Here is a 15,950-nt window from a genome sequence, read left to right as displayed (position 1 = left end):
TACTTAATTAGAAGCTACAATTTAATACCTGGTACATTAGTGACAAGCAATTGATTTTGTTTTGAATTACTTGAAGACGCTTGCACATTAGTAACTTCTACAATGTCTCGCACGAAAAAATCAAAGAAAAGAACTGAATTACGAATCAAACATAATCCCAAAATCCTAGGTAGTGGAACACGTAATTTTAATTTGTCAAGTTACATACAATCGTCTACGTAGTTATATACACTCATTTGTGAAGCTATATACACTTTGCTACCTTTTGTTTATTGCACTATTTTCATCCCATTCCCTCTATGCTATCTAAGGGTAGCTAGATACAGTTTTAAGTGTTTCTACAAACACACCTTCAGGTGGCTGTATACACTTTTTAGACCATAATTGATAGTCGTTGCTTATAAACAGAAACCCATGATCCTGAAATCAACTACGACAGTTTATCCAAACAGAATCTCAAAATCCAAACAGGGCCTTAATATCTAAGTCAATCAAAGTAATACTCCCTGCAAATTTACAATCATACATTTTTTAATATTGACAGAAACACATCCTCAACTACCTAGATACACACAGCCAATGAAAGCAACTTATTTTGGGTCACAATTAGCAGCAATAATAAAATAATGTATCACGATAATTCCCTTCTTCAAATTATATGTAAACAACAAGATTTGAAGACACATTCATACATCTACATACATACACATCTTTAACTTGCCGGATAGAAAGAACATGCAACAGTAGTTACCTATAACTTTTGCCATTACCGAATCTTCTTCTTCAATTATTACCATCTGAAATAAAAATTCGTTCTTGTTAGATTATTACCCAAATCAGATGGTTCTATCATCAAAGAAACTCTAATTTTTCGATCACAATAATTTTAATCAAGTAATGAACCAACAAATCTAGAATCAAAACGACAAAATACCATCTTAAACCAAAAAACTAATCAAGTTAAATTTTTAAGCAAACCCTAAGTTTTTAAATTGGATTTGTTTCAAAATCTGAATTAAAACTTACCTTGAATTTGTATTCCGAGGTGCAATAATGGAGTTTGATTGATGCGCAACAATGGTGTCGGAAAGAGAAACGAAGAAATCAAGATGAGAATTTGTTATCGCATTAATGGTGTCCGAAAGAGGAACGAAGAACTGATGAGAATTTCGTCAGTTATATAGGGGGTCGGTTAAATGCAGTTCGCACCAAACTTTAGTTCGTACACTCCCTAATATATATATATATATATATATATATATATATATATATATATATATATATATATATATATATATATATATATATATATATATAGAGTAAAGATCATTTGAGTCCTCCTCTTACATTTGAGTCCATGAGTTCTCATCCAAGCCATTGGATGAGGAAGATGGGTGGTGGAGATCAAAACACAAAAAGGTGATTAATTAGCCAAAAAAAACACTCTCTCTCACTACCTTAACTAATCCACCATAATTATCACTAATTTCACTATATATAATTTATCATCACACCCATTTATCTCTCATCTTACACAATTCATTCACCTTCTCTATCAAAAAACCCAATAAAATCAAAAACCCAATAAATTCAAAACCTAAAAATTCAAAAAAAAATTCCCCCTCTTTTCCTCACCAATCCACCTCCTCAGCCAACACCACCTCCTCGGCCACACCACCACCTCACCCCACCCACCACACCGCGGCACACCCCACACCTCACAGCAATAATAAAATATCCCATTGTCGTTAAAATAACAATGTAATTTTAGCATTGTTGTAAAATATGATCCGAATATGTAACCACCGTACACTCTCATCCTCCTCCCCAATATTCTCCACTACTTGGTTCAATCATTCAGTCGTGCGTGTAATGTTACACTGAATAGATCTAGTTTTTTTCTTTTTTAATTTTCTTTTTCTTTTTATTATTATGGTAGTGGTTTACATAATACTCCGTATTGTTGTCATGGTGGGGTTATTTACTTTGTTTTTGTGTTTGTTTATGGTTGTGGACTACTGGACGTGTGGTTGTGTTTTCCCCTTTTTTTTTTTTTTTTTTTTTTTTTTTTTTAATTTCTTATCTATTTTTGTAAAATAAGATGGTGGTGGTTATTATTGGTGGGTTATTGTTGTAAAATATGATCCTAATATCATTTTTTTAAAAATGAGATAGGGAGGAGGAGGACTTATATGATCCTAATATCATTTCTTTGGTATATTTTAGTTGTATGTTTTTGAAAAGAAATTTGATTTTTAAAAATTTTAGATCTCACATAATATCATTTATTTTTCGAGTAAAAGTTGTGTTGGTGGTGTTGTGTTGGTGGAGATTTGATTTTTAAAAATTTTAGATCTCACCGTACATTTATGGTATTTTTTTTCTTTTTTGGCTCGTTTTTTCAGATTATTTCGTTTCTTTTTTTACAATAAATTTCAGATTTCATTTTTATGTTTTTCATTTTCTTTAGATTTGGAGGTTATTTTTAAAATAACACTTTTTTCGGCTAAAATTACACTTTTTGTTGTTAGAATTACACTTTTTTCTGTTAGAACTACACTTTCTTCTCTTAAAATTACACTTTTTTTCATTAAAATTACACTTTTTCTGTTAAAATTATATTTTCTTTTGCTAGAATAACACTTTTTTCGGCTAAAATTACACTTTTTTTCATTAAAATTACACTTTTTCTGTTAAAATTATACTTTTTTTGGCTAGAATAACACTTTTTTTTGGCTAAAATTACACTTTTTGTTGTTAGAATTACACTTTTATCTGCTAGAATAACACTTTTTTCGACTAAAATTACACTTTTTTCGACTAAAATTACACTTTTTCTGCTAAAATTACATTTTTTATTGTTGTTAGAATTACACCTTTTTCTTTTAAAATCACACTTTTCTCCATTAAAATTACATTTTTTTCTGTTAAAATTATACATTTTTTTGCTAGAATAACACTTTTTTCGGTTAAAATTACACTTTTTGTTGTTAGAATTACACTTTTTTCTGTTAAAATTATACTTTTTTTTGCTAAAATAACACTTTGTTCGGCTAAAATTACACTTTTTTTTGTTAGAATTACACTTTTTTCTGTTAAAATTACACTTTTTTTTGCTAGAATAACACTTTTTTCGGATAAAATTACACCTTTTGTTGTTAGAATTACACTTTTTTCGGTTAGAATTACACTTACCTCTATTGGACTAATGTTACACTCTCCATGGACTTGGTCATATTCTCATATTCTCATTGGACTAATGTTACACTCTCAATGGACTAAAATTATATTCTCGATTAATCAAATTATATTTTTCTGGACTAAAATTACACTTTTCTGGACTAAAATTACATTCTCCTTGACTAAAAATAACAATCTCATTGGACTGAAATGACACTTACCTGGACTAAAATAATACTTTTTGTCATTAAAATAACACTCGTAAAATGCTAAATTACAATAACTTGTGATAAAATGACAAAAATTCAAAATATTATTCGTTAAAATCACTCGGAAAAGATTGAAGTTAAACTTGTAAAACGCTAAATTCTCGAAAATATTCCTTAAAATTACACTTTTTCTGTCATTAGAATTACACTCGTCAAATACTAAAATGTCGAAAACTTGTCTCAAAAAAAAACGCAAAAAACGAAAACAATAAAAACTTGTCTCAAAAAAAACTAAAAAAAAACGAAAAAAAACCGAAACAGAAAAAATGTTAACAAAATTTTCATAAACTTTGAAGTATAAGACAAAATATGGTGTTAATTATGTATGATAATGAATTAGTGAATGTATTATTAAAACTAGAGAGAGAAGTGAATTAATTAGTGTTAAGTGTGTTTTTTGCTTTCAATCTCAACCTTCCACCATGCATGATCCAAAGGTTGTGGGAGGGACTTATGGACTCAAAAAAAAGGTGGACTTAGAAAAACTTTGCTCTATATATATATATATATATATAGAGAGAGAGAGAGAGAGAGAGAGAGAGAGAGAGAGAGAGAGAGAGAGAGAGAGAGAGAGAGAGAGAGAGAGAGAGAGAGATCTTGTGAGTTTGGTTTCTTATGGTGAGTTTGTGCTTACACTATTATTACGGTGTTATTCTTATGTTCTCATGCTCTCTCTAATTTTCTCATTTTTTACAACCTGTTATTCTAGTGTTATTCTTCTTTCTTTTTTTTCTTTCTTTTTTTTTATTCCAATGTTACTCTTATACTTTTTATTTTTATTTTTATTTTTATTTTTGTGTTATCACTTGTTATTCCAGTGTTACTCTTATGTTCTCTCACGCTTCTCTAATTTTCTCATCATGTTACTTTTTTTTTTACCACGTGTTACTCGGGTGTTATTCTGGTGTTATTGTATTGTTACTCAAGTATTCTGCTGTTATTGTGTTGTTACTCCGGTGTTATTGTATTGTTACTCCGGTGTTATTCTAGTGTTATTGTGTTGTTACTCTGGTATTATTATGGTGTTATTGTGTAAAAGCTCATTTAACTATTATTTTAGAAATAATTAGTTTTAATTTAATAACTGTGAATAATTGTCATTTAGTATACTATTTCGTAGATGGGTACTTCTTTTGTTATTTTATATGATTTGTAGGAAAATAAAGGTTCAATGGCGAAAGCGAATGAAGTCGAGTGAATCGGGTCTAAGTCGATCCAAAGTTTTGAGCCAAAAGTCCAAGTCAATACTTAGACTATGACCAAAGCCTTCCCTGCCAAATTATAAATCCATTACCCAGTGGCCAGTTCCACGTTTCATCCCTTCATCAATTCAATCCTCTTCTTCCTTAATCTCAATTCAACCATCTGCAGCGAACCCGACACCGAGCCCAGACCTGCCTGAGTCACTCACCTCCACAACCACCTTCATCCTCCTTCATCAATTTCCGTATAACAACCATCCTCCATTTAACAACCACTTTGTCAAATGTCGGCAAGTTAGGAACATTTAAATTCAATATACATATACATTACCCAAGTCACGACAGTAATCAAATCCATCGCCGGCCGACTGCATAATAGAATAAATTAAAAAAGAATACAGGAAAGGACAAATAATCGTATAGGAGAACTGAAACAAGCCATCATACTTCTTGATTATCCTAATCTATCAAAAAAACAATCTGCATAATGAGGTGAATTTCCCTGTCTGCAGGAAACGACAAATAATCGTATAGGAGAACTGAAAAGATTGCTGTTGGAACTAATTACTGAAATCCGAAGCAGTAATTAATTAATACGGAAAAACAGTAGCAAGATCAGAATTAGAAATACCGAAAGAGGAAATGGTAGTGACGCGGTGCGGAACCGCTGCCTTAAAAAACTATTTCTCCGGTGCGACCGTGGTGGCGATCAGCATCGACCGGTAGTCCCCAAGGATTACACTACTGCTACCTTACAAACTCGCCCACTCAAGAATGTAAGGCCTGGAACGACATCAATTAGCAATACCCAGAAATTTATGAGAGAGCAGAGAAGACGAGAGAAGAGAGTTTATGTTTTCTGTGTGTTTTGATAGAGAAGTCGGGCTCTTATTTATAGCCAAGACAGAAGCAACAGAAGCAGCAAAACGTGCTCCTAAGAAGTTGCAGTCAAGGCCAAAAAACGTGGAGCATGACCCTCCTGTTGACAGTCAGTTGGACTGACTGATTCAACTCAACAAATAACACAGCCCAAAACAAAACTCGGATGCGGCCCAAAAAGATAGGCACAGCCCGCCGCAGGCGATTGCCAAATCCCAAATCCCGAATCCGGATCCGGCCGCCAGCTGGGCACGACGCGGACGCGTGACTGAATTAAGACTCTCACAAAGTCTCTACAAAAGACTACCCATGACCACTAGTGATAAGGTAAGAGAAGGGGTGTTATATAAACCCATAAAACACCCACTTCCTCACCAATGTGGGACAAATGGAAACTAAGAAAAAAGGCTCTCAAAGCCTCTATTTCCAACAATTGCCACATCATGCTGTTAAAAACAGATCATCGATGGATGCAAATTCCAGTAGCAAGGGTAATCCCGATTTGCAGAACAGTGGTGGCACAATACTTAAGGAGTTTTTAGCAAATCCTGCCACAGAAAAAACCTTATATATGGATTCTGAACACATGGAACAATCTCGAAACTCGTATCAAGCTCATCAGAATCCAGAGGTAGGAACCCTTATGTGGATTCACTCCCAGATATCAAGTCCCTTGTTGCTGAAAAACAAATATGTCAACCTAAAAACTGTGATTCTTGTTCTAGTGTAGTGTCTACTCCAGAAAACTCCTTTTACGATGTAGGGGAAGACTTCAATCTTGCCGTCGATGTTGTACAGTGCGAAAAGCCGGATATTAGAGAGGTTATCCCAGACAACTGTCTACTTGCTATGGCTCCATTTCTCCAAAGTCTCCATCAGAATCCCGGCTCTCAGGTACAAGTTTTACCGACAGCTCCACCACCCACCGTAACACATTTGATGAACCGTGACGCACTCATTTCCTTTGATCAATTTAATTACTTAAAATTCCATAATCGATATGATATTCGGGGGCGGAACTAGCCTTAAATTACTAGGGCTATAGCCCTAGATAAATTTACAAATAGAATTTAGTGCACTAAGAAATCATAACCATAGTGTAGCAGTTGGTGTTGAGTTATTCTTCTAGCAAGGAGATGCTGGTCCGATTCCCCTTTTGATGCAATGTTGTTCGTTTTTGTGTTTAGTTACAAGCCTCCCACAAGCAACTTGATTTTATGCAATTCCCAAGTTCCAAGACAAACTAAAAACCTTCCCTAATTTTTTTACAAAAATCCAATTTTATGGGAAAATTTCATTTTTTTTTTTCATAATCGTATGTTTAAATTAAGTAATTATTGAGTGTTTATTCATAATATAATATTTGATTGATAAAAAGATTGTATACGATTGCAATAAATAATTTTCTTTTTAGATACCTTATTTGTTGCTAATCTTTTTTGAGAGAAAAGAACAATTCACTAATAGAACGTCATACGGGACTTACAAAGAATAATTATAATCGAAAACAAATCTAATGGAAACCAAAGAAAAATAATTTTCTTATAAACTAGGGATCTCAAAACAGCATTTAACAATTCGGCTCCTCCTATTATCGCTATCTTCATGTAGCTTTTGAGGGGATCCTTCGTTTGATTTATGAGATAAAATTTACCTCTAACTGGTTCCAAAGTTCGTTGACAAATTACTTTTACCCTTTGAAAGAACACGCTGCAAACCATCAACGAACTATTCTTGACTATATTACTGATGAAACTAACCCCACGAATAAATGGAAAAACCCGAAATAAGGGACGGAAAAACGATTCTCACCAAAAGGGAGATTTTTATTGAATAGAAGATAGAAGTGCATACTGTTGATTGAAATTTGAAACAATTTTGTGGCTTACCATCGATCGATTGATAATCGATGGGAGCCCCCTCTATAATGTATGATGGAGGCTAGGGTTTTTTTCGGGTGAGTTTTTTTTGAGAGATTTGTTGCTAATCTTTGATATTGGTTTCTCTTAATTTGCTAGATTTTTATCATAGTGGTCATGCAAGAATCAAGATAAGATTAATTAAAATAATTGTAATTATAATTACTATCTGCCTCGGTAGAAAATTATGTCACGGTCAATAGCAGATCTATAAAATTATATTTCTCGTAATCAAACAATTTTAAGGCGAATTTTGCATAAAAAGTAAAAAGTTTATTTTAATTAGCCTAAAAATTTGACAAGGTATGAAAAAAAACTTCACTTTCCGAGTGCCTTGAACCCTGAAAACTCATATACTTGGATATGCATTGGTCATTGAATTTTTCTTTAACCGGCCAATACATTTCAGCAGTTCTATAAATCCAGCCCTAGATGGATTTCATTCCTGGTTCCGCCCCTCATATAATGCGATTAAATCGTCATAATTCTTAAATTCCCCATCATAAACGGCGTAAACGGGACTCAATTACAGAAGAAACGACACAGCAGCCCTGCAAACAATTGGCTTGGTTTGAATTTGGAGTAAAGAAGAAAGGAAGAAGAAAGAACTATGCTTCCTTCAAACAACCTAAAATCATAATAGCACAAGTTAAAACTCACAGTCGCATCTCATTGAAGGAGAAAACCTTCTTGCTACAGAGAGTAATGACGCCGTCTTTGTCGGAATCTATCTCAGCCATCATACGATCAATCTCCGTCGACTAAAGTGTCAGATCCGAGGGCTGATATTTTGTCGTCCATGTTGCTGTCAAAGGAGGTCGAAGACCTTCTTGACCTCCACCATGTCAGAAAGGTACGAGGAGGACGCCATTGCTTAAATGTGGAAGTTTTTTGGGGATTTTTTAAAGGGAGCTGGGTTTTTTGCGTGACTTTTGTTTTGTTTTTAGGTTGAATCCTAGCCGTGTATTTCTACTTATCTAATGGTCTAGATTTGTGAGCACCAATTCACCATAAGAACCTAACTCACGAGATTCTGCCCCTCTCTCTCTCTCTCTCTCTCTCTCTCTCTCTCTCTCTCTCTCTCTCTCTCTCTCTCTCTCTCTCTCTCCCTCTCTCTCATTTGAGTCCTCCTCTTTCCTGTGAGTCCATGAGCTAGGTTGCACAGACACGCCAACTTTTTAGCGTCCGACACGGACACGCCGTGGACACGCCACAAAACGTCCTAGACACGCCATAAACCGTGTCCGCGGTTTTTATTTAAATCGAAAACGTGTTAGACACGGCTCAACCGCGTTGGACACGGTCCGTTTTCAATCGGACACGACAATTAGGCATTTTCAAGAACAAAAACAAACCCCTGACTTTTCATTTTTTTCGATTTGTCGACATTATTAACTGATTACAACAAAACCAAAACCCCTCAATCCTTATCTCCACCATCCACCGTCGATACCTCGCCTCGCCACTGGTCGCCGATCTCTCCTCACCGCTGTCCACGTCTAGATCTGGTGCCTTCCTAAGTTCCTTTCTTAGTTTCCCTAATTTCTCAATCTAGGGTTTCTTTCTGATTTTGTTTCTCTGTATAACGAGTATGCACAAAATGGTAGGATCTCGTTTAAGTTTTTAGAGTTGTGGGGAGAGGCAAGAGGATGAAGATGAACGGCTGGTATGATGTGGGTTTGTATTGGGATAAAGTAATTGGTAGGATTGAAGAAGATGTGGGTAGGGAAAGAGGTGGAGATGAATTCAAAATATTTGTGATAATGATTTAGGATTTTGTTGGCATCCTCCTTAAAAATTTGTCAAACATTATAGTTATAAATTTATAATAATACGATACGATTATTGTTAATGTTAAAAATTGGATTTGTGAATTATAACTTCTAAGGGATAGTGACATTTAAAGTTACCTTATGGGCTTTTATGACTTTGTTGTCTTGGAAGTGAGTAAAGTTTATGTTGGTTATAAAGGGCTCTAAATTCCCTTTATTTTAATATGTATATTTGATTTTTTTTGTAGTGTCCCGTGTCCGTGTCCATGTCCATTTTCGTGCAACCTAGTCCATGAGTCCTCATCGAAGCCATTGGATGAAGGAAATAAAGGGTGGAGATTAGATTTAAAAAAGGGAAGGAAGGGCCAAGATTAGAAGAATTTTTTATGGACTCAAATTACCCTTTAAAAAGAAAAAATCCCTCAATTTCTGTCATTCTCAGCACCCCCCCCCCCTTTTCTCTCTCTCTCTCTCTCTCTCTCTCTCTCTCTCTCTCTCTCTCTCTCTCTTTCATCCTCCAAAAAACTAACCCAAAAATCAAAAACTTCACCACCTCACCTCATCCTCTCCTTCTCGGTCAACCACCAACCACCACTCCCTCCACCTTCCTTCTTCCTCACCACTCACGGCCACCACCTCACCTTCACCCTCTCCTTCTCGGTCAACCACCAACCACCACTCCCCCCACCTTCCTCCTTCTCGGTCAACTACCACTACCACCGAATAAACATGTACTGAACTACACCACCGTTACCTTCACAACCAGATCTACCACCCACCACCAGATCTGACCCACCACCACCCATAAACCACCACGCCACCCCCACAACTTCTCTCAAATGACGACAACAACCACCACGGCGCCACCACAACCGCACCACACTCGGTTTTTTTTTTTTTAAAAAAAAAACCTCAGATCTAGCTGCGGTGGACCGCATAGGCGACGGGATGGTCTTGGCGGTGCCGGTTGTTAGAAGTTGACGGGTAGGTGGTAGTGTAGTTGATGGTGAATGCTAGTCGATGGTTTTTGTTTACACTATTTTTTACAAATTTTGATTTTCAGTTTTTTTTTTATTATTTATACGGCTGGTTGTTGGTTGTTGATTTTTTAATTTTTTTTTTCAGATTTGTTATATTCTACTTTTTTTAAAAAAAATTACACTTGTATTCCGTTGAAGTTACACTTGTATTGTATTAGAATTACACTTGTCCTCTAGTAAAGTTACACTATTTTCTGGTTTTTTCATTTTTTTGTGAAGGTGGGGATAGACGACGGAGGAAGGTGGTTACAATTACACTTATATAGGACAAAAGTTACACTCATAAAATTGTGTTAAAATTACATAAATTCACCTTAAAATACTAAAGTTGTAAAAAAATCAAATTTTTATATACAAAATGACTTTAAAAAAATCAAAGTTACACTTTTAAAATAATAGTGTTACACTTGTAAAGCATCAAAGTTACACTTGTAAAATATTAAAATTGTATTAATTTAATTTTTTAAATATAAAAAATCAATTTTGAAAAATCAAAGTTACACTTTTATAACTTAGAGTTACACTTGTAAATATCTAAAAGTCAAAAGTCAAATCACTTAAAGTTAACAGTTACATTCATCAAACATCAAAGTTACACTTTTGAATTATATGGCTGAGAAAAGTACTTAAGGACTCAAAGAATATGGTAGACTCAATTGAACCTATATGTAGATACCCGTATCCGTCGATATTGGAATTTATAGAGAACCCGACAAACACCCGATGATGATAGGACACATGTATTTATTTAGTTGTCATTGTCATTATTTGGGTTCGTTTTACGATGTAGAATGGGCGTCGTCGATGAAGTATTTTATTAATTTAAATGATTTTTAAATTAATATTTTTTTAGTGAATTCTTTTTGTTAATTTAAATGATATTTAAATTATGTTTTTTTAGGTAAATTCAATTTATTTTATTTTATTTTGAATTTATTTTCCCAAGTTTATTTTATTGAAAATAAGATAAATAATTGATTTGAAAAATTATTTTATGAGTATATTTGATTTGAAAAGTCATTTATTTTAATTTGTTAATTGATTTGAAAAATCGATTTTAAAAGCGAAGAAAACTCGTTTTTAAGCATGTTTTTGAGCTCGTTTTTAGCTCGGTTTTTGAGCCCGTTTCCTTTACGATTTGGCACAAATCTCGAGTACACTAACCCACCTAAGCCAATACCCATTCACCCTTGTTCGAACCCCCCATACCACAGCCCAAATCCTCGTCCCAAACCCCTCACAAGCAGCCCGCATAAACCGAGCAGCCCCCCTGTTTTGGCAGCTCAATTCGCGAGCCCAAACCCGCTCCAAACACTACCAAGACCCGTACCCATTAACCCTAACCCATACCCTAGTATCCCACCCATATTATCCTAGCTTAATCACCAAGAAAACCCCCCTCAAACCCTCACAAAAACGGCTGGACAGCAGCCATACGGGATGAAGCCCGATTGCCCCTCCCTCTCTTTTAACCTATTTTAACTCCTTATAAATGCCACCCCTTCACCATACATTCATTCCTCTAAGTTCTATATACATCCAACCATCACCTACAAGCTTTAAACCTCATAAACAAACCCTAAACATCCTCCAAAAACCCTAAACAAAACCGACACACAAACTGAACTGTTTGTGTGTCCTCTTCGAAAACCCTTTCGTTCCTCCATCAAACCTTCATAAAAACTCGAGTTTCTTGTTCCTAATTAACCACATAACATCCATCTACACATTAGATAAATATTTACGAGCCAAATTGCCCTTGAGAGTACACGAAATCCCTCGAAAAACAGAGTGAAATAACACTGCTTTTTTGCGGTTTATTCTTGTCTGTCCAGTTCTGTTTGTGCTCGTTTTTCGTGCCCAATAACCCAAAACGAGCAGGGGTTGCTTTAAGATTCCTGTTCTCCTCTCTTTCTAGTTTTCAAAACATCTTTCAAATCGAATTTTCGTCGTGAAACGAGGGAGATATCATCGTTTGAAAATCGCTGTCCAGAAAGTTTCCAAAACGCGTGTTTGCTTTATTCTTCGTCGACGACGGCCTCTCGAGATAAAATCTACCATCGATTACGACCCAAGACGGTGTCAACGATACATGTAGGTTGAGGGTGCATCAAATCCTCCTCTTTTCCCTTTTATTTCGTTTGTTTTATGCTTCTTTTTTATTGTTTTTTTTGTTTGTTTTTTCGTTTGTTTATCGATTGTTTTAAATTAATTATGAAACTATTTAGTCCGAGTATGAGTTAAAGTACCACCATGAACACCCGCGTTGACTTGAGATGGGAAAAGAAACCGCTACTTCTGTCGGTCGTACACCCCCGTCTCATTTACATATCCTCGTGTTCAAGGTAGGGCATAAATAAAACGAGTTGTCTAACTTTCGTCGCTTTCGACCCCCTTTTTGTTTCGGCCAAATCGACATACCATAGGACCTGTTGTATGTTAGTTTAACCTCTGATTGTTAACCTATGACATATTTAGATAACATTAATTTAATTTAATAACCTAATTAGACACGATAGGTGGCTTTGACGTAAGTTATAAAATCAATCGACGATTCTGTAAATAATTGAATGCATCTCTCTCTTTCACCTAATTTCTCGCTAGTATAAGAGTGCGTGATTAGCACCTTCTTATTGACACTCGATGAGTTAAATTAATTAGCGAATTTGACCTAATTAGACCCTTTAGGCCGTGTAGAATGCACCCTCATGCGACAATCAATCAACATCGTTTTTAACTCGTTTTCTAACTTGTTTCCTATCCCTTTTCGCGATCATTCGATCTAACCAATGAATCTAACTTAGGAACTAGGTTGACCTTGTCTTGGCCGTGAGGGTGGCCGTTGGTTTGGGCCGTGAGTTGGCCGTGTGTCTTGCCTTTCTCGTTTCGTTTTCCGTTCCTTGTTTATCATTTGTTCTTTGTTTGTTTTGTAGCCTGTAATTTATAGTTTGTTTATCGAGTTGTAATCTTTCAAGTTTGTTTTCTTTTATCGAGTCAAATGATTTCTAAAAACCTTAGTCTTGTTTGGTTAGACGGTTGTTCCCCAATGGTTGTAGAAGCGTAGTAAACCGCATGTTGTCTAAAGCAACATGGCCCGGTTTATGCTAATGCATGCTTTGGTGCGTAGCCCTATGTCTAATTCGATGAGATTAAGCGCGAGCACGCATTACGAGTAGTGGCCCAAGGCCGTGGGTCATGTGAGCCGTGGGCCACCCCTCATGTGCACGGTTTTCAAGGCCAAACGGCCGTGTGTGTTGTCATGTATTGCGTCGTATGTAGCATTTGTATTTAGATCGAGTTGTATCTTTAATTTATTGTTGTGTCGACATGAAATGCCTGGTTTGTAATAGGTAGATCCCAACGGCTCCCCCATTCCCCCTAAGCCTTGTTTGTTTGCTTTACATGTTGTTAGATCAATCAACCCACATGCTAAATTACAACTTTGACAAAGTTAGTTTAGTTGCATCTAAAACGACATAGAAATTGTTGTCACATGTTAGGGTTAAAACAACGTTTGCATATCATACATCGCAGTAGCTATGACCTTGTTTGAAATCCGACACTTGACTTAGTAGAGGCCGTTATTGACGGGCGGGGTTGGGTGTCCTTATGGGCTTCCCAACACGTACCCTCACCCCTTACTCAAGATCTATGGTTTGTGGATCCGTCTAAATACCATTGGATTACGAGAGTCATTCAAATCGAGTGATATAGGGTACAAGTCTTTATCTTTAATCACTCGTAGTCGATGGGCTTTATGCTTTTCGATGAAAGGTGTAAAGTTGACTTGAACGGTTCCAAGTTCCCAAAAAACTTGGTGGCGACTCTAATTGGTCTTAATTCGATTCGAAAGAACCTCGAGTCGATTATGCCTAGTGTGGATCCCGCGGACGCAGATTCAGGGCCTTGTCCACATTTGGCGACTCACTGGGAAAAGAGGACTAGTTACACTGTGTTTCTAGGGTCTTTTCCTCCGAGGTGAAACTTGAAAAGAAAGTGTTGGAAAGTAAAACATTACTCATAGTGCTACGATTCATGCATAAACCCTTAAGGACTTGCCCGGGCCGTCCCAGCGTTTCTTCGTGATGCGTGGGGGGCGACGTCCCACTATGCCGGGAAGCTGCACATTGCTCGCTTCCACTTCGCCTCGCGTGGTTCTTGATGGTGGGGACGATCTTCTAGGTACTTTACCTTAAGACACCTTGCTGTATAAGACCGCAAAAGGATGGAGGGCATAGACCTTCTCGTAGAAGACTTGCCGAGACTTAGAGATGTCTAGGAGCATACATCCTTATAACATGAGAATGACAATGTGCAATTTGTTTTCCCGAGTCTTTTTTTTCGAAAATTCCCATGTCCTTTTCAAAACCGAACTTTTGAACAACTTATTTTCAAAATAGCATGGTTTTAAAAAACGCGGAATGCTGCCCAAATAGGACTAGAATTTTCGGCCCAAAATGAGCTTTTATAGCCGGCATGCTGCCCATTTCAAATCTCATTTTCAAATCAATCATTCGTTTTTTCAAAATCCGATCCAAAATGCTTCTCGAACCTTAACCAAGCATGAAATGCGTCGAGTCGAGTCCGGGTCCTGGCCGTGTTAGGCTAGACGTTTTTTTTTAGTCCAAGAGTCTAGAACACGACCTTGTTGGGTCACCCAAGCTCACCTCTTGGGCTTTGAGTCATGTTGGTCGACCTTTTGGTCTAGGATAATCCACAAAAAACGTCCAAGCTAGGCCCTTTAGGACGTTTCACTCAAACCCATGGGCTATGTTAGCCCAATCACGGGTTTAGTCACACCAAGTCCAGTTTAGAATCGAGTTATGACAGTTTGAGTCATGTCGTTTTGTCGAGTCTAAAATGAACCGATGTCTAAATCAAACCGTGAGTCGAACCCTTGTTTAATCAATCTCAAGTCGAGTCTTTGTTTGAGTCAAGTCGGGGTCGAGTCCTTAAGTGTGCAGGGGCTCTTACTTTAAATATTGACTCAGTACGGGGTTTTCTTGTAGAAAGGCCGCCAAAAACCTGACGTCAAGCAATGGAAGATGCTGTTAACAAGCTTACTGAGGCCGTGAACCTCATGATGACCCGAATGGATGCGATCGAATCCAAGCTAGGTGAAGACTCCGCTTCATCTACCCCACCTCTGACTGATCTGGAGAAACGGTTCAAGTTCATTGAGGACCGTTTAAAGCTCTCCCAGGGGAAGAACATTCACTATGAGAATGCTAGGGCCTATGCCCCGGTTCAGGATAAGCTGCCCACGAACATAGTACTCACTGACATCCCCAAGTTCAAGGGCACTGAAGATCCAGTCCACCATGTTAAGGCCTATAAAGGGTACTTAGCACTGAAGGGAGTACCTGCTGATATGCTCTCTGAAATTTTCGCCCAATCTCTGGGTGAACACCCAAAGGCTTGGTTCTACAATCTTGACCTCAAGAACTTCCCCACTTTCAAAGATATTACGGTGGAGTTCTGTAAGCACTATGTTGACAATGTTGAGATTCAAACCAACATAAGAACTTTGGAGGTTATGACACAAAAGGAGAAAGAAGGCTTTACTGAATTCCTCGCAAGATGGCGCGCTGAAAGCGTGAAACTAGCTAAGAAGCCCGATGAAGTTGAAATGGTAGATAAGTTCGTGAAGAATTTGCGACCTGTTTACCGTAATGCTCTGAAGTACCAG

This window comes from Silene latifolia, chromosome Y, assembly GCF_048544455.1.
Source record: "Silene latifolia isolate original U9 population chromosome Y, ASM4854445v1, whole genome shotgun sequence".
In the NCBI taxonomy this organism is placed as follows: Eukaryota; Viridiplantae; Streptophyta; class Magnoliopsida; order Caryophyllales; family Caryophyllaceae; genus Silene; species Silene latifolia.
Note: the sequence above shows the minus strand (reverse complement) of the source record.